Here is a 25,064-nt window from a genome sequence, read left to right as displayed (position 1 = left end):
TCTGCCTTCAGCTCCATCCACCACTGGATAGCAGCCCCTTCCCTTCCCCCCCCCCCCCAATGTTCTGAGTTTCTCCAAAACTGAATTTGGCCCTCAGACTGAAAGAGGTCCAACAGCCCTGATTTAAAAGCAAGATTTGAAAGGCCTGAGAAATAAAAAGTTCTTGGCCTGGTGCTGAAAGGACATCTATGCCAATGCCAGGTGAGACACACTGGGGAGGGCATTCCACAACTGGGATTCCACCACTGAAAAGAGCCTTTCCCTTGAACCACCCACCATACCTAACCCAGCAGGGTGAGGCCTTCCAGATTATTATCTAGAAATCTGGGTAGGCACATATGGGAAAGGTTGTTCATTCCTGTGATTCCAAACTGTTAAGGGCCTTCATTCATGGTCAACATTTTCAATTTCACATTTAGTGAACAGCACTGCGAACCCAGAACTTCTGCATCCATTTTCAGCAACAGGGAATGTAAGACTGCCAACCTCCCCTCATTAACCTCCAAGTATGAAAATGGGTCTTTCAAAATGCACCCGGCCTCATACGTGTAGATCCCAGCTTACGAGCCAATAAGAAAACACAGAAAGAATGTTTCTAATGTGCCAATAATGAGAATGGTGCAACAACGCATAACAGCAGAGTAAAACATGTTTTGCTACATTCCCATGACATCGCCAAACAGAGCCAGCCATAAGCTTTCAACATATCATATAATGAAAAAAGTATTCCGAGTCGAAAAACTAATGACGATTTAGTGTAACTTTCCTTTAGAGTGCTATAAAATGTGACTGCATTCACACAATAGAGAAAGAGAGAGACTGTGTCTCTCTCTTAATAAAGCAGTTTTGAAGGGCAATGCAGCATCTACCATGGAAACAGATACTGCTAATGTAAAAAAAATGCTTTTTGAGGTGAACAACCAGAGAAATCTGTACTTCGTGCTTCTGTCTCTTAATGTGGATATTATGGAAGGGCTGTTACTACCCATTGACGTCACTGCAGTAAGCCAAACCCCATGGAAAATGTAGCAAAAAAAATTAACAGATGGTTTTGAGATCATAGCCTCCATTTATATGTGTTTTGAATCACACTCAATGGCCCAGCTTAGTAAACCATAATATGCACAAGTCCTTTGTCTCCAACTTCCTAGCAATTCCCCTTCCCTCCTTGTTGGTATATTGCAATAAACCAGAACATCTTTAATTAACCATAGTTTCCCTTTACATTCAACCATGAAACAATTATCATTACCAGATTCAGAACAAGCCAGAATTTTTGGGCTCATCTACACCAAGCAGGATATTCTATTATGAAAGTGGTATGAACGTGGTATATATAAGGCAGGAGCCACACTACTGCTTTATAGCAGCATTGGTGCACTGCAGGATCTACACTACTGCTTTATAGTGGTACTGAATTGCACTGACAACTGTTGGGGCCCATGACACATCTATGCAAAGCAGGATATAATGCTATGAAAGTGGTATGAAAACAATATATGGTATGTGTCAATGGGCCCCAACAGTTCTCAGTGCACTTCAATACTACTATAAAGCAGTAGTGTGGCTCCTGCCTTTGATATACCGCTTTCATACCACTTTCATAGTGGAATATCCTGCTTGGTGTAGACGAGCCCATTGTCTCTTTTCTGTATGCTGTTACTAAACCTGGAAGTGTTCCCTTAACCACAGTTTCCTGTTATATTTAAACTGGGAAACTATGGTTACTCAGTTTGGAACAAGCCAGGATCTTAAACCACAGTTTGAAGTTGACTTAAAATCCTGGCTTGTTCCAAACTGAGAAAACAGTTTCTCAGTTTAAACAGGAAACTATGGTTAAGTTAACACTTCCAGGTTTAGTCACAGCACACAGAGAAGAGAGGAAGGAAGGGGCTGCAGGCACAAGTCTAGCTCATATCTCAAGAAATGTGTGGGGCTATGCAGATGAGCAAGTAGGACTATGCAGATGGAAGGGAACGATATAAGCTCCTTGCCCGCCTCTATCTCAGCTCCCTGTCCAGTCCGACACGGCTGAAGGCTCACAGGGGAAGCTGACTACAGCAAAGGGCAGAGTCATGTCAAGTATGAAAAGGTCACATCCAGTGAAACAGAGTTATGTTCAGGCAAGGAAGAGTCCATCAAAACCCTGTCCAGAACCCCTCTGGAGCATGCTCACCCACACAAGGGACAGCTGTCAACCCAGCAAGATACAGAAGACTTCTGAAAGTTGGCTGGTCTGATCTTGTGGTGGGTCTCATTCCCTCTGACTATGCTCTTAAGAAGTCATTACCTGATTCTGCAGCCATTCACTCCTAGGGCATGGAAGACACAGGGGTCTGACAAAGCAACTCTTTCCAGCTTGAGAGCAGGAGATGATTGACTCCTCACCATCCATGTCTTTTTTTGAGCTTCATAGGGGGATGGGGCCAGAGACAGGGCTGGTGGGGTAGATGTGGTTGGCCATCTACCAAGAGCCCATACACTAGCAGAAGCCCACTGACAAGAGCCCCCTGGAGTTGTTCCTCCTCATTGCAACCTTCTTGTTCACTGGGCTTTCACTTTGCATCATACAATCATGGTGGGAGGAGGAGAAGAAGGAGGAGGAGCAGATGCCAGGACCTACTTGATCACCGGCTCTCTGCCTGGCAAGCAAGCAATAGCAATGATGCAAAAGAGGGTGAGGAACAAGATCAGCTAGTGAGAATGGTGGTGAGAAGGTAGACTCACCAAGGGAGGGGGTCCATTGAGGATGTCTTGCCCAAGGGCCCACCAGAACCTGGAGCTAGCACTGGCCAGAGAGAATGAGACCCACTCCAAACTCTTCCATGTACTTTTGGTTTCCTCTGAAGCTGTTGTGCAAACACCAGAGACAAAAAGGAGTGGACACATGGGCAAGACACAGTATTTCCTCATGCCTGCACAAGCTCACTGCATCTGACTCTATGGCCTAATCTACACCAAGTGGGATATTGCACTATGAAAGCAGTATATGGTATGTGTCAATGGGCCCCAACAGTTGTCAGTGCACTTCAATTCCTCTATAAAGCAATAGTGTGGCTCCTGCCTCTTATATACCACTTTCATAGTGCAATATCCTGTTTGGTGTAGATTAGGCCTTTACCTGACACCCACACAAGCAAAGGAGAACATCACCACCACCACTAGGGAGTTCCCTACATGCACACACCTGAATTCTCTAAATAGCCCATCTCCTTCCTACAGGGATCAACTTGTCAGATGCAGTGTTGTCATTTTCTGGGGGCTTTGAGGGGGGAGGCATTGCAGCCTGAGCTTGATGCTATGTTACCTGGAATGAATGATTTAGGAAACCATATCCAACTATTTCCAAGCACAACAATGACACAGTTTAGTGTTCTTTTTTTTATCACAGAAGACAATCTGATGTTTTGGAAGAAATTTTCTCCTGCCTGATCATACGAACGAACTAATGAGCATATCACTTGAAGGACCAGGGCTACGGGGTGCACAAGAAGCGGCTAAAAATGAATGCACTGCATTGGAGAAGTTCATTCACAGAGTTGTGCAAAATTGCAACAAGGAGACAGGAAGGATGTAAATGTGGCTCACTTTAATTAAAGCCCAAGTTAAATCAAGTGAAAATGGTTATGTTTGTGGATTTTTTTTCTAGCAGTGCTGACATACAACCTGAGACCATATTTATCAAGGAGGAAGGGTTTCACCCTTCAGGCGTTACACACACACACACACACACACACACACAAGTTCAAATCCCTCCTCCCTTGATTTACATTCTTGGGGAAACCACTCACATACACAGAGACACACAGACTCCTTCCTACCTGCCTGCCATACTGACAGGTATTTTCCTAGAAGTATTCTGAACAAGCATGAACAAGCCTACACACTGCCTGACCGCACTGACGTGAACTTTGTTCTGTATCAGGGCTGACCCTACCATTAGGCAGAGTGAGGCCATTGCCTCATGGGCAGATGCTAGGTGTTATGGAGCGAGAAGTAGTGGCAGGCCCTTGACTGTTCCTCTGTGATGGAGAGGAACAAGCTGGGTGTGCCATGAGGCCTGCCTTGCACACACCCCTAAGCTAACCGGATCCCCTCAGGTTCTTTAAAGAAGGACAAAATAGGTGGTAACTTTAGCAAGTGATTCATATATGTGCCTGCATTACTCCCTTTCTTGCTATGTTGCTTGCTATGTGATGACATCTAGCTTAAATGTGTGCCATACTGAAAAGCACCATGACTATATCAGGTGACTCCAAAATGCTTTTTCTAGCATTTCATGACTGTTTGGGACATGCAACTCATCACTTGTAGTCAAGTGATTTATATAGTGTGAACTGAACCTTAGTCTTTGCCAGTTTATTTGTTTATTAAAAAAAATATACCCCCTCCAAATCTTTATAAAATAAACTCAAGGCAACTTACAGACAAGTTCATTAAATACATAAAACACAACAAAAACAGTTAAAATTATAGCCCGCCCCCACACCGCCCCCAATTTAAATTACTAAAATCAGTTTAGTCACACACTGCCCATTTCTTTAGTTGCAAACTACCGATTAGGACAAACTACCAATTTATTTCTATTATAAGGTGCAGCCAGTAAGCCCCAAGTGTAGTAGTGATTCCCAAGAGGTGGTAGAAAAACAACACTAGTGCATCAGAGGAACCCCATAAGACAGGTTTCCTCAACCTGGTGGCCTCCAGGTGTGTTGGACTACAACTCCCACAATCCCCCACCAGCTATGTTGTATGAGCAACTTCAGGCTAGGAGAAATGGGTCCTGGGGACAACACAGCACAAGGGGCTTCCATTGGGGGGGCTGTGAAAGAAGGAAAGCAAATGCTTATTAAGGGTGGGTGAAATCACTCACCCCGCCACTGTTGGCCCCCATCCCTGTGAGCCAGGTTTCCTGAGCCTCTGCCGAGCACTTGCAAGGCTCATGAGTACTAGGCAAATGCAATGGATGGCTTACTGTGTTAATGGCAGCTGCCAATAATGCAGTGGGCGAAATGCACTTTCTGGAAGCTCCGGAAAGTGCTCATTTCCCCCCGCTCCATTAATGGTGGCCACCATTTACATGGAAAGGAAAATGTGTACTTTCTGGCTTACCCTTTTGTTAACAGGGCCTTTAAGGCCCCCATTGGAGCAGGGGGAGCATGATTTCTGGAGCCTTCAGAAAGTGCACATTTCCCCGTTGCATTAATGGCCATTCACTCAGCAATGGGAAAGGGCACAATATCAGAAGCCAGTGCGGGCCTGCACCTGAGCACTTGTGTGGGTCTGCCCTCAGCATGAGCACATCCAACTGGGTCCCATAAGGGCTGGACGCAGGGTTGTCCGCTGCCATCACAGACCCAGTTGGATGCTCACAACATCCCTAATTGCCTTCTTCATAATTCCCACAAAGGGGAAAAGACTCCTACACTAGAGCTGGGAGAATCAAGAAGACTAGAACTCATCAAGGTTCTCTGAGTTCCACCTTGAACCTCAGTTTGCCTTGCTCTCATTTTTGATTACATTCTGTTTTTCTATTCATTTGAATAGGAAAAGTACCCATTTTTGGAGTGAATTTTTGGAAGTGCACACCCACCATAGCTTAAAGCATTAAATTGTTTTGTTTTGTTTTAATTAAGAACACTTTTTTTAAAAAAAAAATTACACATTTTTCGAATAAAAACAAAACTTCAGGAACAAGCAAATATTTCCCGCCAAAATGTGTTTGTATTCGTGTTCACATTTGGAGATGCGAATGGGACAAATTGTGAACCGCCCAGAGAGATTCAGCTATTGGGCAGTATAAAAATGCAATAAATAAATAAATAAATAAATAAATAAACAAACAAACAAAACAAAATAAAACAAGATTCTCATCCATCTCTAGTCTGCACACAAAGTGACCACAGAAGTGTCACTCGCAGCCGTGTAGGGAAGAAGTTGCCAACATCAAGAAGACAATTTTATTCCCGTGGCCCTGCTACACGCGGTTGGCAATAGCAGAAGTGTTCCAAAGCAAGGTATTTACTTCCCTACCTTGAGACAGCTCTGTGGCAAGCACAGAGACTTAGCTGTATAGGATGGCCAAGCAAACCTCAAGCTGACCTCTTCAAACTGTAGCCTCCAAAAACAAAAACGCCATTGGTGGGTCACCTTCAGAAAAACCTTAGTAACATACCAAGAGGTCAGCTGTGTTGCAATTGCTGAAAGGGGTGGTTGGATATTAAAGGAATTGCCTCAGATGTTATTCCTTTGCTTCTTTCCAAACACTGCCTTTTACTATTAATGCCAGTTGCAGAAATGCAGTCAAAGATCCACCATATTCATGGATTCACACTCACTTCTGGATGTGCCCAAATGAACTTAGAATTGATGTGTTTCATCTAACTTATCAGTTAAGACAGTGCTGATGCCCCAGAGTTTCCATAATCTCTAAAGCACTGGACAAATAAGTCCATTTGTTTATCACTTTCCTTACTAAGGAACTGTGTTTTTTATTAAAGAGATCAATCACCAGCATACAGTTTAACAGCTTGTGCTGTTTGTGTAAGGTTTGGGGGGAGAGAGAGAGAGAGAGAGAGAGAGAGAGAAGCCTGCTTTAAACTACACAACTTACAAAGTATTGAAAAGGCCATAAAATCAGTGGTTCCTTTCAGAGCAATAATAAAAAATATTGTATAAGACAAAAGGCCTCCTTAGGACCTCAGAAAAAGAAAATAGCCCTCTAAAGAAACCTATCAATTATTGCATTTATTCTAATAAAGGGAAAAATGTTACTTAACAACAACAACAACAACAACAACCCTGTATAAGTAACAATGAAGCACTCACACCCACACACTATTTGGTGTAATAACTAGACACTGCCATCACCACACTTTTTATATGAATGTGACAGGCACATAAATGGGTGGCTGCCACTGACATGCTTAGTTTGATCCTCAATAAGCCTTCCCAATATTATCCGCATATTATTATTATTATTATTATTATTATTATTATTATTATTATTTATATAGCGCCATCAATTTTCATGGTGCTGTACATGGTGTATTATCAATGAATTATCAATGATCAATTATCATTTGGTGAGTTCATAGTTAAGCTGAGCCTTGGAGTGGAACTTTTGACTCATAGGGTCACTTATAGAACATTTTGCTTATAGTTCATGGTGTTAACCAACATACAATTAGAGATAAATAGGTCTGTAAATTTTGGTTTCCTCACTTTGTAATTGTTCCACACTTAAATTCAGTCCATTCTGAACCTTGAGGATTTTTTTTTAATTCCCATGAAAATTTGTATGCATTTTTGTGAGCATTTCTCCTAGTGCATGCATTCATGCACACAATGTGCCTCATATGCACATTTTTGCAAGCAATTTTTTCTAAAAATGCATTACGTGAACATTAAAAACCATTAAAATTATTTTTGCTGGTTTCAAATTGGTTTTAATATATTAATGGTTTGTTTTCATATTGGTTTTAATATATTAATGGTTTGTTTTAGAATTGTATATTGATTGTTCTATTTTATATGTATGATTTTAACTGTATGCCACCCTGAGACCCTTGTGATATAGGGTGGAATATAAATGTTTTAATAAATTAAATGAATAAATAAATAAATAAATAAATTATACTAACATTATTCCCACTAACATATGCATTTTGTGTGTGCACTTTCCCCATTTTTCGTTGGAGAACTCCCCTGCAAAATTTGAAGAAGCACAAAGTTCGAAGGATAACTGAGTTTTGGTTTACGTATTGATTTGAAAGTGCAAAATTAGATGATTTTGCATTGTAATGCAAGCAGAATGCATTTCTCCAACATTCCTATACAGCAGGGTTGGGCAACCCATGGTGGGTAGGTGCCTGTGTTCCCCGCCTCGATCCAATTGGAGAGGTGGGTAAGAAATAAATTATTATTATTATTTAAGTCATATGCTTTGGCAATGCCCAGTAGTTGCCCCCTTTTGGGAGGAGGTTATAATAAGGATGAACTTTGTACTGAAACAATCTATAATATGGAAGAATGTGCAGGTCCTTCTAAATTATCTACTGGTTTCCTGGAAGTTAATGCATGGTCAGTGCAGATGGATCTTCAGAGCCCTTATGACAGCCAAAAGACTTATATTATCACATTGGAAAGACAAATTTACACCTCCTGCAATGCAATGGATCGAGGACCTAATAACATTATCAACTTTAGAACGAGTGTTATATAGACACAATTTGCAAGAGGATAAATATACGGATATTTGGTCTGCTTTCCTTGAAACCTTCGTATAACTCTCTCCCTTTTTTTTCTCTCCTTCAGTTTATATGATGGAAATGATGATAATTCTACATACACAATCTATGGTGTGTGTTTTCCCCATTTTTCACGATGTATTTCTGGGTTTTGTGTTGATATTCACAATAAAAAAAATCATCCTCTCCATTTTATCCTCACAACAACCCTGCGAGATAGGTTGGGCTGAGAGTCTGTGACTGGCCCAGTGGGTTTCCATGCCCAAGTGGGGACTAGAACCCAGATCTCCCAACTCCCAGTCCAACACTTTAGCCACTACGCCAGCATCCTCACTGACTGTTTTGGGAATCCAATGCAACCCCCCAACCCTCCAAAGCTGTGCACCCCTACTATACACAATACCAGTAACAGTCTTGACCACTACGTAACCAAAGGTATTTATTTATTTAGGAGCTTACCTAGAGTTATCCCATTTGATCATCACAGCAATCCTGCAAGGAAGTTTAGGCTTAAAGATAAAGAGTATCTCACAGCCTGCCCAGTCCAAGTCCAACCATCTGTCTACTAAACCAGATTGCAGTGTACACCAGATATAGTTAACTGGTAAGGTGTGCGCCTTATCTGCCCCCACCCCAAGCCATTTTATGGATCCCTGGAATTCCTACCAAATTTTAATCAGTGTCTCTCAGTGTGTTTTGACCATAATTTCTCATAAGGAAAGAAAATGTTTCCAAATTTTGTAAGAAACAGAGACATTCTAAACTTCAGTGTTACATCTCCCTTTAGGAATCTGTGACATATATATAATATAATATAAGGATATGTGTGCAAGGATACACAGTGCAAGCATGCAAGTGTACGTAATGTGCAAATGTGCCACTTGTATGAAATGCGCTCCCTGAGCACACAGGTTTTGTCGCTGTGACGCCTTTACTTCTAGATGGCATCAAATTAATTACGGAACCCGATGGCTCACAAGGTTGAGGGAGGAGTAGAAAATAGGATAGGAATAATAAAAATAGGAACAATAATTCCAGTGCTTTATTGAGCACACACAAATACATCTTATCTACTGTTTTAAAGTGTTATTAAAGTGTTATTACACAGCTTGGGACCACAACATCTGATGGAACACCTCTCCCAGCATGAACCTACCCATACACTAAGCTCAACATCTAAGGTCCTCCTCCGGCTGCCTACCCTGAGGGAAACTCGGAGGATGGCAACAAGGGAGAGGGCCTTTTCAGTGGCTCCCCCCCCCCCCAATTATGGAACAATCGCCCCGATTAGGCTCGCCTGGCACAACATTATCTTTTCAGCTCCAGCTCAAGACTTTTCTCTTCTCCCAGGCATTTAACAACATATGCTGAGTTTTTTTCTAAATTGACTCCAGAATACTTGTTTTAAATGGATATTGTTTGTTTTTGTACTTTTTATGGTTTTAAATTTTGTATATTTGTTTTTAATCTTTGTAAACTGCCCAGAGAGCTTCAGCTATGTTATATAAATGTAATAAATAAAATTAATTAATTAATAATCATTTATTTTGTTCATCGACATTCAATGTGGTATCTGTCATTCAAGATCATCAGTGTGAGACAATAGGTATAATGTTGGGAATATATGGTCGCAGAGGTATTGAGAGTGGTCAAAGTCTGGTAGGAAAAGCAGTATTTCCTTGAGCTGAGCTTGAAGGTGTATCAGGGACAAGGTTTGACGTGAAAGGATAAACCCCCTCTTATACACTGCAAACATACCCATCGCCTCAGAGAAGGTATCCCTAGGGGAGGGGTATGACACATGCCTCCTCCCACAAATACAGAGGTTCACCATATTCACGATCTCTTTTGTCAAACAAAGCTTCTTCTGCTTAGTTTCTGTATATCATGGGGTGCTCTTGAAAGATACAGAAGCACAAGGATTAAAAAAATGACAACCCGTACATACACCTACCCAAGTATTGAGATCTGCTGAAGAGTCTCTCTTCTGTGTTCCACTCTTAGGAGTTGTATACTATGTCAAGATGAAAGAGAAGTCCTTCCTGGCTGCAGCACCCCAGTTATGTAATCTCCTCCCCTTGGAGGTCCTGTTGGCACCACTGATGTTGACCTTATTTCAGCACCAAGTCAAGACCTGTGCCCCAATACCAATCAGAGTGCAGGAGGAGGATTTTAAAGAAATGCTTGCATCTGCATAAGCTTTAAAGATAAAGACACCAATATTGGCGCAGTAGTAGATATTAGGGAGAGCTTTAAGCATACCAGATTTGAATTGAATTGGGTCATCTGTTGATTTGTTATGATTTTTTACATTTCCCCCCTTAAACTCACTTCCTGTATGCAAAAGATCGCTGTCACCTGGTAGCAAAAACAACAGCAACCACGAAAGCTAAGCGCTACAGGAATAATCCGAAGGAAGCAGGTATGTGTGATAAAGCTCTCAAACCACTGAGTGTTGTGTGAACACAGCCATTGTCTTCCAGAAGCCCCAGTGGACTAGCTCTGTGAATTTGTCACAGCTGTTTTGAACCAGATACTTACATGTGTATGCAGTCTAGAACTTCACTATTAGCCTTAGGGGAACAACTTCTGTGTTGCCCCAATTGGGGGCTTCTTGAGGACTCTTCATATGGCTCAAGAGCCTTGTGCCTCTTTTGCAAATGGCTCTCATCAGCCCGCTCACCAAGCTTCCAATGGTTTGAAGTGTGGAAGCTGAAGTGATTTTATAGCATCAGGCTCCCTTCTCAGCAGAAGGAATATTAAGTTGCTCTACAGGCTCCTTGCAAATGTCGAAAATGGAGCAGGACGAAGTGAAGAAACCATCTTTCATCTCCTATCAGCGATTCCTGTTGCTAGAGATTATGGCAATATTTCACAGGGAACATATGGCAATGTCTGTAGCCATCAGGCAACATTTCACGATGCTGCGACTCCAGGTGTCCCCCAACTTGCCTTCCTGATTGCTACTAATTAGAGCAAAGGCAGGAGGTGCATTCAAGTCTTAGAGAAACCTAAAATTCTAAAACCCTTTTGCAAGGCTGGGCTGATGAGAAAGACTATTAAAACACTATGATAATTTAGGATTGGGTAGAGAGGGGGTTCCTTCCTTTTTATAAATGTTTCTGCCTTTGGAAGCAAGACATGTTTAAAGATAAAGACTTAAGGGGGGGAAACACCACTACAATAGATCATTCTGTGAGGTGCCAGAGAAGGCAGAGGAAGATAAGGAGGCAACAGTTGAATTCTTTAAAATGCCATTTATGGTTCAGATCCTGAAGACAATCTGGCACCATAAACTGCAGGAGTTGCTTTCTAATCAACAAAGCCACAAAACAGCACATGAGATATAAGCTTAAATGGGAATTCACCATGTTACATTGGATGTCTTTTATTTCACCACTCTATGTTTCTGAGCCCAATTCAAGGTGCTGGTTCTAATGTATAAAGCCTTATATGGCTCAGGACCACAATACCTGATGGAACACCTCTCCTGACATGTACCTGCCCATATGTTACGCTCAACATCTAAGGTCTTCCTCAGGGTGCCTACTCCAAGGAAGGCTCAGAAGATAGCAACAAGTAAGAGGGCCTTTTCTGTGGTGGCCCACCAATTATGAAATGATCTCCCTGATAAGGCCCACCAGGTGCCAAAATTGCTATCTTTTCAATGCCATCACATGCTGCTCTTTTCTCTTAGCAGCATCTGATGAGTTTTAATCGATTCTGGGTCTTTTTTTTTTAAGTTTGGCTGATTGCTTGAAGTTGTTTTTCAATGTATGTTGTCTTTGTGTATACTGTCTGATGTATGTTTTTATGGTTTAAAATTTTGTATATCATTTTTAACATTTTTTGTAAAGCACCCAGTTTCAGCTATGGGGTGGTATAGAAATGATGATGATGATGATGATGATGATAATAATAATAATAATAACAACTTCTTCCCAACACTTCCTACATAGTAAGAGCAGTTTGCATGCAATCCATTTCTACTGAGATAGGGAATGGAACTATTTTGAAGATTCCATTTTTTTCCCCAGTCACAGAATCTTATTTTCTTGAGATTGACAGTTTGAGCTTGCTCTTTGGCACTGTCAATCCCAGGAGAAGGTGAAGGGTCAGGGGAAACCTGATCTACACCACGTAAAAGTCCAAGGAGGAGCAGTGTTGGAGCATTAATCCCTTTGCAATCCTTCTGCGCTGTAGAAGAAGTCTGTCATGGTGAATACCACGCAGAGTTTGACAGAACTGTTGTACTTCCATTTCATTTATTTATCTTGAAGTTTTCTGTTTCTGCCCAAGGTGGCCTTTGGGAGATGTAATAGGTGTGTTTGCATAAGGCCAGCTACCTGTCTAAGCCATACTGCTTCTCATTTGGTGGCCCATGGTTTCACTGAACAAATTATTTGTTTCTCAACATAAACAGCAATCCTTTGGGGGGAAGTTACCTGTGTAACCCTGTAAGCGTCGTCTCCTGGTGAATGAATCCATGCGTGCAGGGGAATGCTTTTGGTCAAGCACCAGAAGAACTTTGACAAAATAAGAGGCTGAGACAAAACAGAGAGGGGGAAATGAGAAGAAACAAAAACTTAGACAGAGAAGTATTGGGCTGCACCATTCACTGGTTAATTGGTTAGATGGTCCAGCTGCAGTAGACATTTCTACATTTTGGTAGTGTAGAAGGCAATTGGATAAGGGCTGGCCCTCCCATTAGGCAGAGTGAGGCGGTCACCTTACACAACTAATTTGGGGTGCTGGCAAAAAGGCAGCAAATTGTTAGTTAAGTTTTATTATTGTGTTTTTATTCCCAGGGAGGGACACTTGTTGGTTTTCTGATTCAGGTGCCAAAATAACTCAGTCTTAGTTATTACCAACCTGCCCAATCACTGAGGTTGTCAGAGGGCATGCTCCTGGTGGTTCCACATGAACCTGTGACCTGATTGGAATCCACCAGGAGAAGAGCCTTTAATGTAGTGGCCCCTTCTCTGTGGAACTCCCTGCCCCTGGAGGCCAAGCACGCATCAACACTAGGCTGCTTCCAGCGCCTCCTGAAAACAACCCTGTTTCGAGAAGCCTTCCTCAACTTTTCTGGTTCCTTTGTTTTTAAATTGAACAATTTAAATTTGCTTTTTAAAACTTCTTTCTTTTATGGTTATACCTATGTCCACCACTCTGGAATCAGTGTTAGATAATTGAGAGGTATATAAATATTTGAAATAAACAAATATTCAACTTAACAGGGAGCGGGGATTTGCTGTTCGGTCTCAGGCTACAATGAGTAACCCAGGGTCAAACTAGACGTGATGTTAATTAATTGCATTAATGCAATTAACGTGCATGGGTTGTCGGTTTGTTGTTGCTGTTATTTAAATAGCCACCACAGAGAAGTCTGGGGAGGCTCAGGACCATGGGGCATGGAAGTTTAACTCTCTCACCCTATAACAAAAATCATCTCTCAAAAGCTGCTATTTGCATTTCAAGGGAAGTTTCCCTTGGTGCCAAGGACACCTTCCTTTAGGGTGACCATATGAAAAGGAGGACAGGGCTCCTGTCTCTTTAACAGTTGTATTGAAAAGGGAATTTCAGCAGGTGTCATTTGTATATATGGAGAACCTGGTGAAATTCCCTCTTCATCACAACAGTTAAAGCTGCAGGTGCCCTGCCCTCTTTTAAATCTGGTTACAGTATAGGTGCAGTATAGCTCCTGCAGCTTTAACTGTTGTGATGAAGAGGGAATTTCACCAGTTTCTCCATATATACAAATGACACCTGCTGAAATCCCTTTTTCTATGCAACTGTTAAAGATACAGGAGCCCTGTCCTCCTTTTCATATGGTCACCCTACCTTCCTTTAAAATGCCAGTTACAGCATTGGAGAGGCAATATTTGTCAGGACTGCAGCAAGGAAAGAAGAATTTAAACACACACACACACACACACACACACACACTCCTGAAGTTATTTTAAAAAACATGTCCGTTTATTGCATTCAAACCATTCACATATCAAGTTTAGCCCTAAAATACATACTAAATTCTTCTTTTTGCAAGGAAGGGCTGCCTCATGGATTTGATGGAGGCAGCAGAAATTTCTGTGAACAAATTTCTTTTGTCCATTCCAATCTGCTCCCTCCACTGAAATGAATGGCGCCTGGATCACAGCTCAAGATGGTGCACCTGTAGGGACATGGAGGTCAGTGAGTGACTCCAGGGGACATAAGTAAAAGCAGAAAATCTGAATCTGCCAGACTAGGAGCCAGTGTGTGGGTTGATAATATATAGCATTGGGTTCAATTTAAAACTAAACCAAATAAAGGCCTCTAAGAGTTTTAAAACAAAACACAAAATCAGATTGCTGCAAGATAAAATGCTTAGCCCTGACAGGAATTAAAAATGTATTAGAAGAAGAAGAAAAAATTGGAATATGTAACCAGTTTGAAGATGTAAAGATAATGTCAGTACTGCCTTCCCCAGCACAGTTGGGTATGCCAAGTATTTTTAGTCATGAGCTGGAAAGGAAATTTAATAGAGAAGCTAAGTTAAAGGAAACTGGGGTAGGATTACCTCTGGAGAACAATGTCTAACTCCAGGGTGCAGAAGAAAACACAAGTTCTGAACGTGGAAATTCAGTCCTGAACTTTTTCAGAGTTTAGGCCCACCTCTAAACGAAATTGGATAAGATCGTAGCAGATGAGAAGCAGTACACCGAAGTGCAAGTAATGCATATTTAAAGGGCACGTTCAAAGTCTTTTTCACACCTACTCAAGGGTTCAAAATTAACTACAACCTCTCTGGGGGTGGGAGGAGATTCAGACATTGTCATGAACTAAGATCCTTCCTCAAAGTGAGTGGTCGAAGGCACAACTGCAAATGAGAATTCTTAAGAAAGGGCCAAAGGAAGAATATAGAAATTTAAAAGCTGGAACCCATGAATAATTTAGGCTCATATAGGAGCAGCAGCTCTTAAAACTATGAAATATCTCTTGCCTCATCTTGAAGAATTGTTTGCAGTAAGTTCACACACTTACCCTTCTTACTGAAGTTTTGGCTTAAGGGGGCAATTGCAAACAAAATGTCCAACTTTCCCCCTCCTTCAAAGCAAGGTGTTCGTTAAAAAAAAATCAGAAATGAAAAACCATAACAAACACTTTGAAGAAACAGCCCAATGAATATAAAAGGTGCAAAGCAAGTCTGACACTAGTCTATTCAGTATCACTGTTGTACTACTAGGGGCTATTTCAAATATTTCTATTAGGTTTAAGGAGAGCATTTCTGCAAGCTGCCGAAATCTGTAGCACACACTATTCCCAATACCCTACTGTAACTAAGCCTAAATCTATGAAACTGAAATAATCACAGATCCTTCCCCTACCTCCATTTCCTTCACCCTTCTCTTTTGCTGCCCTTGTATCCATTTCTAAGCCATCAGGCCCAGCCCTCCTGTTCTTTGTAAAGCTTTGTAAAGAGGCTCCAGAAAACACTTCCCCCTCCTCTCTTCCAATCAGGGCCTTAGACCCTCTTAACTCAAGGCTACCATGCATTAAGAGGGCCTTTAAGGCCCTGATTGGAGTAGTGGGGGGGAGCAGGAAAGCCCATTTTCCAGAGCCACTGTAAAGTGCGTAATTCCCTCAGGCGCACTAATGGCACCATTAGTGTGTAGGGTTAGGAAATGCACACTTTCCAGGCCCTCCAGAAATCATGTGTTTCCCACTTTTGCACCAAAGATTGCTGCCATTAGCGTGGCGGTGGGAAAGGACAGGCAGCTGCAGAGGGCTCACGAGCCTGGTGAGCACTCGGCAAAAGTTCACGAAGCCTGGCTCATTGGGGCGGGTGCCGTGAGCGCAGTTGCGGACAAGTCTCGTAAAACCGGGCTCTATCCTAAGATGAGCAAACTCCAGGCCAGTGTGAAGCTCACAAATTAAAAATGGGCAGCAAAAGGTAGTGGGACTGAGTCTTACCAAATCGGAGGGGCTTAAAGTAGTCCAAACAACTAGGTCCCACGTGACTGCTGTCAATGGAGCATAGTCACAACTGGATGGGGCTCATTTGGTTTCCTGTTCACCCCAAAGCAATAGCTGGCCCTAGGGCAATAAATTTTGAGTTATTTGGTTTATTAATGTTCTGCTTTTACTGCCAGAGAGAAGCACTTGAGGGATTTTCTGCCTGAGGTGCCAAAAATAATTTAGCTGGCCTTGGGTCCTAAGCACCTTGAATTCAGGTGCCATTTGCTTCTAGCCTCTGGCAGCGAAATATCTTGGGACAGCCCTAATTAAACATTGGTGCATAGAGCCAATCAAGTCTAGTGGATGAAATTGACAATCCATCAGGGAAAGCATTGCATTCCTCTGGCAATAGCCTCATCCTCATTAGAAAGAGAATGGATGCATTCATACAACACAATAGTCAATGATGGGTTAATAGTCAACTCCATGGCTCATTATCGAGGGGGTATACCCACATGACATGATTATAATCAAACATTAATGCCAGCGTTGAGTTGGCTATTAGTCAATAGTGTGTTTGATTGACACATTCCCCTACCCTCTCTTCCCTCAGTCCTCCCATTGATATCCCATCAGCCATTGTGAGTTCTGCCAGCTGGACTAGAGTGACAGCTGCCGCTTTGGTCACACTTGTCAGGGGACTCTGTAGTCATCAAAAATGACCAACTGCATGGGACAAACACAATAACCAACCGTTGACTATTTAATCCACTGTTGGTTATTGTGTTGTCCAAACCCAGTCATAGACCACCTATGTTTCATTTCTGAATAGGCAGATGTATAACACATGCAGGGCCAGCCCAAGACATTTGCAGCCTGAGGCAGAGCAGCAAATGGTGTACCCCATCCACCCAAGTCACGGTGCACACTACAAAAAAAACAACCAGTCAAGTTATTTTAGGCAGAAATTCCCATAAACACTTTTCCCCATCCATGGCAGTAAAATTAAAATAATAACCATGTAAAGAACTAAAAATATGCTGCCCTTTCACCACACCCAAAAATCTGCTGCCTAAGGTGGCTGGTTCTCTCTGCCTCGTGATAGGGCCAGCCCTGGATCGAAAGTTGCTGCACCAGGGACATAGGTTCCAGACCTGAATCTATGATAGTAAACAAAAAGCCAGGAATCCATTATTAAATAGATTAACCTTTTATAAGAGTTAGTTGCCTTATGTCCTCTGGCCAAAGATAATATCTTTTCTCTGGGCTCAGAGCTCACAAGAGGTCATTAAATTAAAATCCAACTCTTTAGAAAAGGGCAAGAGATACATCTCATACTTGCTAGAAGAAGACAATTCTTCCACTTAACATTTTCAATCCCCTGCAAACCTTCATTAGAAAGACAAAACCTAAAGATGGAGAATTCTTGGCATAGAATTGGGGATAAAATTGTTATAACTGCTCTTTATTGCATTTCATATGAAATAACTATGTTTCTTACTCAAACATAGTTTAAAAATAAGCTCTTGAAAATATAGTCACCCCTTGATGAGGTCATTAAATATTATGTTTGCCCAATTACGAATTTACAACTGCAACTTTAAGTCTACGGCGATGTGATGAAAGCACTACAGGATGTTCCATTCTGAAAAGACTTGATCTTTGGTCGCTCTTGTGCCAGTAAGTAAGTGGAATGTGGATTTCATTCAACCTGTATTGCATTGTCCTGTGTGCTCTGTATATATTTTTAAAAGAAACAACAGAATTCTGTAACATCTTGAAGACTACCACATTTAGTCTGACATGGGCTCTTATAGGGGAAAAACTACTTCATGATAGGCAAAATGGTGGCTGCCTATGACAACTGACCCCACAATAAACTTGTTGATCTCTGTGCTGTCTCTGGACTCTTTTTGTGGTTTTTGTTGCATGCTTATTTTATTTACAATATTTATATACCGCTCCCCATTCAAGAATTTTGGAGCAGTGGAGAAATCAAATAAATGAATAAAAACAAGAATAAAAAAACAGTAACATACATTTTTAAAAGGAGCAAAGTTCAAATAAAACAGTGGCTGGTCATTAAGGGAAAGCTTCCTGGAACAATGACATCTTCAGGAAGCATCGGAAAGAATACAAAGTTGGTGCCTGCATGACCTCCAAAGGCAGGAAATTCCATAGGATGAGGATGACCACACTGAAGGCTCTTCCTGGTCAACTCCTATTGGATGGTAGATCTATGTGGAACCTCCAGGAGCATCTATGTGGAACCTCAGGTGACTTCAGTGACTGGACAGGTTGATAGAGGATAAAGTACTCTCTCAGGCATGTTACACTAACATAAGCTGGAGACTTGGAGATGAAACACAACAAAAACTTGCAAAACCAGTTTATTGAGGATGACAGTGATATGAGTACACACAGAATGGGCAATGATGCCTACTTCATACCATCTCCAAATTTCTACCAAAAAACCCTCCTTATATTTTGTTTACAGCTCTGGTTATCTTTATGAATAGGCATGGGAGTAAGGTGGTCACTTACACATCACAAAAAAAGAGGAAATGCATCACCAAAAAAAGCAGACAAAAGTGGACAGAGATTTGCATAAAATTTGCATATGCTAATTTACATGTATGGGGATGCCTTCTACCCCTTGGCCTTGCTATTTCCCCCTCCCTCCCAGCCTTTAGCCTATTTACACACACACACACACACACACACACACACACACACACCTTTTCTGACTAGCCAGACTCCTATGGCAGCCATTGTGTGACTAACCATATCCCCTATGGGAGCCATTTCGTGGTAGTGCCACAAATTTTTCAAATTCCCAAATATGCCTACAGGTCTAAAAAGTTTGGGGACCCCTGCTTTAAAATCTCCTAGGAGCTTGGTATAAGAGGTTTAGGCATGAGTTGGACACCACCACCAGAGACAAGATGAACTATTAAACAAGTTGGTTTATTACAGGGATATTTTATAATGAAATACTACTATTTATTTTATTTTATTTTTATTTATTTAAGGATTTTTATGCTGCCATTACTTGGGGGTATTCACAAGACTGCTTACTGACATTTCTTAAGGACTCAAAGCTACTTGCTAATACAAGCCTTTATTTACTTTTTTACCCCAGGCAAAATTTGCTAAACCTACATCCCAGCCAAATTATTATTATTATTATTATTATTATTATTATTATTATTTATTTATTTATTTATTTATATAGCACCATCAATGTACATGGTGCTGTACAGAGTAAAACAGTAAATAGCAAGACTCTGCCGCATAGGCTTACAATCTAATAATACTCTTGCAACCCCATCCAGTATATGTGTACAGTCTTACTGTACAGTCTTACTGTACACATATACCAAAATTCTTCCTGTTATACTAATGGCTGCTTCAACAGAGTATCTATTTTTTAATGCCTCTTTGTGTAACTTCTTCTGGTAAGATCTTAGGGTAGCCTCCTGGCATAACACAGCCATTTGTTCCCTACTCCAGATCTTCACCAGCCATTTATGGTTATCACACCAAGAAGGAATAGCTTAATATCCAGATAGCTATCTATCTTCTCAACCTTACTCTTGACCTTCTACCACACACCAACCAACAGATCTTCTCCCTGACTAACCACAAACTACCTAACTGTCCACTGTCTAATTGTCATTTCCCAATTGCTCTTTTCCACGTACCTAAAAAACACAGCCAATCAGAACCTGAAGCTTACCAGTCCAATCAGTATTGAATTTATGTGATCCAGGCCCTACCTATAAACATTAAAAGTGGTTCTCTCTCTCTCTCTCTCTCTCTCTCTCTCTCTCTCTCTCTCTCTCTCTCTCTCTCTCTCTCTCTTTGGCCTTTGCTAGACCTACCTGGGAATCCGTGCAAGAGAAGGGGTGAGCCCGCAGTACAAGTAGCGGGGCCATCGCTCCAATCCAGATGTCAGACACGACGGGCTGCAGGAAAGCCCCGTTGCATCCGCCATTTTTTTAATTCTTAAAGGGCTGGGTGCGCAAGAGTGCACCAACAATGAACGGCAAGGTTGTTTTTTTTAAAAAAAAAACATTTCCCTGCCCCCCCTGCCCCCAATCTCCCCCCGATCTCCCCCCACCTTGATGGGCCCAGCGCTCCTGCAGAGTGCTGCGCCCCGTCCACTGCTTTTCCCAGCTACTCATGAGTAATTGCGGTAGCTGGGAAAAGCAGCGGAACAGTCTACATGCTCAGTCTCGGGCTCAGCCCAAGGCCGCAGGAAATACCGGGCTACAACTGGAGCCTGTTACCCTGGGGCAAGGGAGGGTTGACCCCTACCTGAGCCCGGGATCCCCTGTGCGTCATCTGGAAGCACAGGGGCGAGCCCGGGGTTCACCGCGGGCTAACCCGTGGTCTAGCAAAGGCCTTTGTCTTCCCCATCAGCACTTGTCACCAAGCACTTCTACAAAGGCTTTTGACATAGTAACAAGACTAGGCCTCAGGTGTCCTGTGCAGCCCACCTTTTCCAACACAGTCCACTTAATTCAGCTGGGAGCCCTGCAAGCAAGAGTAGTAATGACTGATAATAGCCTCTTCAAGGCTGCTTCTACTCATAACAGGCTGATGAGAAACGTTGTCCAAAAGCTGTTTGTCAAGCAGTCCAAAGGTCATGCCAGGACCAGGCAAAGTTCTGAGTCTGGTATCTAAACAAGAGTGAAACAGAGGCAAAGTCGGTCAAAATGTTCATAGGAGTCCAATTTCCAAGGCAGAAGCTCAGGATCACAGAAGATGCACGAACACTGGAAGCACACAAGTACGTCATTTTTCAATGAATGTTGGGGCTGGCCTTGCCGGTGTACAGGCCCTAGCCTGGATACACCCAAGTGCCAGATGCAGCTCATTAGAGAGCTTTCTGGCAAAGTCAGCTGTATAAGGGCAATGTGGCAAAATCACAATGCTTTCCATGTTGTATCTATATTAATGTATTTGTGTGTTTGCTGTATTAAATAGAACCCAGGTAAGTTAGGGTTAATTGAATGGCAGAGTGTGACTGAGAGGTGAGAGGGGCTTATGTGTGTGTGAGGAGATTGAGTTTATTTAAGGCAGGAGCAAACAGCTAGTCAGTTAGATAGGAGATAGGATTTGTGGGATAGGGCCTTAGGGATCTTGTTAATTAGAAATAGAAGGGGTAGAGTAGGCAGGGGAAAACTAAGAACTGAATGACTGATTATATAACATCTCATATTAATAAAATTTAATTTCTTTATTTTAAATTTATAAAATCCCACGTCTTGTTCATCTTTCTGTGCTACCAATAGTGTTCATGTTTCCTGGGTACTTCTCCTGGTTGGGAAAAGAGAACCAATTAGGCATATTGGGTGTCTTTTTTTCCTGGTGAACATGAAGGGGTGAAACTTGTGGGACAGTGTGGACAGCTGTCCTAAAGCAGAGGTAGATGTTTCTGAGGGCAGGTCATGTCAGAAGGAGTGGCAGGTAATGTCACAGACCATCACAGACCATCTTTACAGAGCCAAGCTCCTTGCCTACAACTTCGTGCTTCTCAGAAGATGCTGGGCCTGCCCTCTGTGCTTCGTTCATCATCGTTACTGAGGGCTCGGTGGTCCCATCCAGTCTGGCTCAGCATCTGACTCATCCTGGAGAAGGAGTGGGGCAGGAAGGCACCCATTCCAGAGGGGCCAGCCTTCTCCTCAGCTGCATGACCTCTATCCTCCTGGAACATCCTCGAGAGAAGGATAGTCCACAAGCTCAGGAAAGCCAAGTTCCTCTTCAGAAGAAGACTCTTCCGGGGGGGCCGGGGGGCAAACATCAGGCCTACGCAGAAACATTATGGTCACACTGAGTATTATTATTATTATTATTATTATTATTATTATTATTATTATATTTATTTGTATCCCGCCTTTTGCCCAATGCTGGGCCTCAAGGCGGCCTTACAAAGTTTAAAATATACATGGGGGGGGGGAGGGAAACAAAACCATAAACAATTAAAAAATACACAACAAAATTATAAAACATTAACATAGATGGAGGGCTGGATTATTCTCCAAAGGCCTGCTTGAACAAAAAAGTTTTAGCCTGCTTCCGAAAGCCCATCAAGGAGGGAGCCAGCCTAGCTTCCCCAGGAAGAGAGTTCCAGAGTATTTAAACATTGCTATTTTAATATACATAGCATTTCTTCACATCATGTATAAATGCACATTTACAAATCATTATTATAATTTTAACAGAAATCCAAATTCACAGTGGGGGGAGACCGTGCAAGGTGACCTATAAGCTGGCCTATTCAGTCAGTTGTCCAGTTGCTAACTGTTGATGGGCCACCTCAGGGCCCCTGCACTCCTTTTCCTTTATCTCTAAACCTCTCTGATGTCCTCTGTAAATGAGACCTAGGCCGATTTCCCAGACCATCGTTGCTCTTTTAAAAAAATATATTTGTAAGCACCCCATTAAGTGAACACTTTAAAGGCGTTCAACTTTGACCATGCTTCCTTTCTCTTTCTATTCTAATTGATTGCCACTGCGTTTAGCACACATTAACAATAATCTTTTTAGTGATGGCTAAAACAGCAGCTATTAAGCATTTCCTCTTCCACCCTATCACCTTCTCTTTGCTCCCATTTCCTGCTCAGTAGGAGATTTATACTTTTTAACTGCCATACATTTGCATCCTATGTACTTATAAACTTATAAAGTTCTGCATTCTAATGCCAGCACTTTTATTTCCTTCTGCTGTCTCTGAGTTTACTTCCATTTGAGAATTTTTTATACCCTCCTGCACAACTCCCCACTTCCTAGCAATATAGGTTTATAGGTATTTTATTATATAACAATTATCTGTATCTTATGTTCATATTTTATCGAAGCTGCCATTTCGCTTTCAATATGGTCTTAAGGAAACATATATTGTAAAGCACAGTTTAACCCAGGCAACTGATTTCAGCTGGATCCGATGGTTGCCATGTTGTGGATGCAAATAATACATTTCTATTGTGCTGTTGGCCAAATGAGACGAGACACCATTCATGCAATTTTAGAGTTTTTAAAATGGGAAATAGTGTGGGGTGGGAATTCAGATAGGGATCCTGGTGGGAGTTGTGGGAAGCTTCAGCCCTTTGCGCCCCCGCCCCCCAGGAATGGGTCAAGCGGAGCTCCCTTTTGAAAACTCGACAGTCTATTGTCATCTTATTTTTCACCGTAGACCAAATATTCAACCATTGTTGGTTTGTTCCAATTTACTGAAGAACAGTTGATCTCCAGATACTTTCACAATTCCAGCCAACTGATCTGACACTCTTAAGAAAATATCTTGAATGCTTACGAATCTAATTTAAATTTTGTCCAGACTAAATTCCATTCCCCCTCTGCCTCTAATCCACGCAAGCTAATGCATAGTAGGAACAGTTTAACTTTATACTTTCTAAGACGTACTTGTTAAAACAGCCAGCTTTTATCAGTCTAATCGAACTTCTAAGAAACAAAACACGTATTGTGGAAGCGTTAATAGATAATGATTCCATCCCGATCTAAGTGGTTTGACAAACCAAATGTGGCGTGCTGCTGAAATAAGTCGAAAGAGTTATTTCTCGTGTCACAAGTATTCTTATTCCTCTCCCTTGCCAGAATATAAATCATGAATCCTCACTTTTTGTGTGTGAGAGATTTTATTTTTGCATATATAAGTTTTGTTTTTAATAAAAGTGAAGGTGTTTCTTGGCATTTCGACAGCAACAGCAGGGCTTGAACTTAAGGTCAAGCAAAAGGAACAGTGTGTGCTGTTTCCATGGAAACTGTACTAAAATAATATCAGGTACTAAGACACCAGGAATGGAAAAAATAAAATCACTACATTATTTTAATAAACAAGCCCCATTGTAATAATTTAACGATATTTTATGTAGGGATTGTTCAAACATTCAAATATTGCATTTTGATTCAAGGCTAGCAATAGGAACAAAAACACTTAATAACACTTCTTTAGGGTTGGGGAAAGGGACACCTAAGCACATTAACCAAATACTCAGCTAAAGGCACAGTACGTCTTTCTGTGTGGGAAAGGGCCGGTCTTACCATTAGGCAGGCTAGGACAACTGCCTTATACTGTAGATGTTGAGCTTCAGAGAGCACTGGGGACACGTTGGAGGGCAGAGCTGTGAGTGTAGCCTACCCTTGGTAACCCCCAATCCCAAACCAGATTTGGATGGTGCACGGGGGGCTGCAGGGACAAGGAGAGGACGGGAAGGTCTTGTTCCACCAGCAGCACCTGTTTTGTTGGTGGAACAATGTTGTTGGATCCAAGCCAAATTTATATTAATGTTGAGGAAAACAGGGATGAAGGACCAAAAATAAATAAATAGGTGTCAAAGGAATAAGTGTGCTGCTGTTCACAGATGGTGGGCTATTTGCAGGGGACTTGGTGTGTTGAATAAGAACTTGCTAAATTTGCCCAAAATACCCTTGTTCAGACCTGACCAAAGCAACAAATGTCAGTCTCAATGGCAAACTGTAAAGCACTTCAGTCCTTGAATGAACTTATTTTATTATCATGTCTAATAAAACTACTCAATGAAAGAAATTTTCAAATGATTAGAACATAGGAAGCTGCTTTATACCAAATTAAGCCATTTCGCTAAAACTTTGCAGTATTTCCTCGAGTTCAGTGGAGAGGAGTCCTCCCTGGATGAGATGACTTTCCAAAGGGCCTACTCCAAGGCTAAGGAGCAGTAGGAGCCAGGGACAGAGTAACTTCAAGAACCTTCTTTATTCACAAACAACAAACTACAACCAATCTATTTAGCAGCTTGAGCTTGCTATACAACATACCCTAACCCAGCCTTCCCCAACCTGGCACTTTCCAGATGTATTGGACTACAACTC

The sequence above is a fragment of the Elgaria multicarinata genome, chromosome 1 (genome assembly GCF_023053635.1).
Source record: "Elgaria multicarinata webbii isolate HBS135686 ecotype San Diego chromosome 1, rElgMul1.1.pri, whole genome shotgun sequence".
NCBI lineage: Eukaryota > Metazoa > Chordata > Lepidosauria > Squamata > Anguidae > Elgaria > Elgaria multicarinata.
This window is presented reverse-complemented; position numbering follows the sequence as displayed.